This window comes from Mustela erminea, chromosome 9, assembly GCF_009829155.1.
Source record: "Mustela erminea isolate mMusErm1 chromosome 9, mMusErm1.Pri, whole genome shotgun sequence".
NCBI lineage: Eukaryota > Metazoa > Chordata > Mammalia > Carnivora > Mustelidae > Mustela > Mustela erminea.
This window is the reverse complement of record NC_045622.1, coordinates 104,771,516-104,773,902: the sequence shown is the minus strand read 5'-3', so window position 1 is coordinate 104,773,902 and position 2,387 is coordinate 104,771,516.

The window sequence follows — 2,387 nt, the reverse complement described above, 5'->3', positions numbered from 1 at the left end:
AATTGATATTTTAAATTCAAATTCTTTAAATTCAGTTTCTTCTTACAAGTTCAATTTCTTTCATAAGTAGGGCTATTTAGGTTTCTATTTCTTCTTGAGTGAACTAAAATAATTTGGATCTTCCAAGGAATTTGTGTTCATCTAAATTGTCCAATTTATTACAAATTGCTTGTAATATTCTGTTGTTTTACTATCTATAGACTCTATACTGGTTTGTACCTCTTTCATTCCTGACAATGGCCATTTGTTTCTTCTTTTTCTCCTGATCAATCTAGTTAGAGGTTTATGGTTTTTTTGTTTTTTTTTTTTTGAGCTTCTCAAAGACTCAGCTTTTGGTCTAGTTAAATTTTCTCCATTTTCTTTCTTCCTTCAGTGCCATAGATTTCTGTTCCACCCTTGTTCTGTCCCTTCTTTTGCTTTTACTTTTATTTGGTCTTCTTCCTCTAATTTTTTTTTCAAATATTTTATTTATTTATTTGGCAGGTAGCGAGAGGGAATACAAGCATGGGGAGTGGGAGAGGGAGAAGCAGCCTTCCCGCCGAGCAGGGACCCTGATGCAGGATTTGATCTCAGGACCCAGAGACCCTGATCATGACCTGAGCAAAAGGCAGACGCCTAATCACTGAGCCACCCAGGTGCCCTTCTTTTTCTAATTTCTTAAAGTGGCAGCTGAAGTTATTGATTCAACACCTTTTATCTAACAGACACTTAGTACTATAAATGTCCCCCCACATACTGCTTGGGTTGTATCACAAAATACAAGGTCAACACACAAAAAATCAATTGTATTTCTATATACAGGAATGAACAGCTGGTAACAAAAATTAGAAAAACAATACCATTTACTGTAGCTCCAAAAAAATAAAATACTAAGCTGTAAGTTCAACAAAACTTGTACAGGATCTGTATGCTGAGACCACGAACCACAGACGGAAGCCCCAGATGCAAATAAACAGAGAGACAAGACACGTGACGGTTAAGAACACTCACTATCATATGTGAATTCTCCCCAAATTTATCTATAGATTTAATGTAATTCCAATCAAAGTCCTAGCAGGGCTTTTGTATAAATAGGCTCATTCTAAAATTTAGATGGAGAGGCAAAATTGATGGACAAGTCTAAATAATTTTGAAAAGGCAGAATAAAGTTAGAGGAGTCACACTAACAGATTTTTAAGATGGATACAAGCTACCATAACTTTGATGATGTGGTACTGGTAATAGGAGAGACTCACAGATCAGTGGAAGAGAACACAAGTCCAGACATAGACCCATACAAAAACGGCTAACGGACTCTTGACAAAGATGCAAAAGAAATTCAGAGGAAAACAAAGTCTATTCAACAAATGGTCCTGGAACCACTGAACATATAACCATATGCTCCCAAAACCAAATACACCAAAAACATAATCCTCACGCTTCAAAAAAAATTAACTCAAAGTAGATCATAAACCTAAATGTAATATTGATAGAACTATAAAACATGTAGAAGAAAATATAAGGGAAATCTCTGACAACTGGGGCTAGACAAAGATGTAGAAGATGGGACACAAGTTCAGTCCATAAAAGAAAAATAGTTGATCAGTCCTAGGTAAAGACACACTCGCCAACGGACTCCACACAAGTTTCTAGTCCAAGAGCATATGGAACCAATTTGAGCTGTGCGCGGTATTTGAATGAACCATCAAATGTTATGTTTTTTTAAATGGGTGGAGTCCTTTTGAACTTCAGTCTATTGTGTATGCTCACTATTTCCTCATTTTCAAGTGCTCTTGAATTTAGCCTTTATTCAAGGGGGTCAGCAAAGCAGGGGTCCTAGAGCAGGGGTCACCAAACTTCCTGTAAAGGGCCATCGTATTTTCAGCTTGGGGGGCCATAAGGCCTCTGTTACAACTATTTAACTCTGCCCTCAGCAGAGCAGCCCGAGACAACAGATATTTGTTTCTATTAGGTGGGTCCCAGTGAAACTTTACAAAAACTGCCTGAGGTTTCATTTGGCCCATGAGGCCATAGTTCACCAACCCCTGTCCTAGAGGCTGGAGCAGACGAGGAGCTGAGCAGGCAGCTCTGGGGCACAACCACAGCCGCCAAGTGTCAAGCACTAAGCAATGAACGAGTAGCTGCCTGGACTGTTGGAGAAACCTCAACAGCTTGCAAGCACTGGTCCCAACGTGGTTTCCGGAGACATCTTTCTAATCAGAATTCCTGCTTTAGCAGTGTGCACACCTTGTCAAGTCCTTTGACTATTCATGCAGCAAGGGTGGAGCCTGTGGGGCTAGGTGGCAGAGCTGTGTAAAGAGCCCAGTCCTCGTGACCTCAACCTCCACGTCTTTCCCACTGAACAAGCCTCCCTTTACAAGGAAGGAGCTCCCCAGAAAATAAGAAAG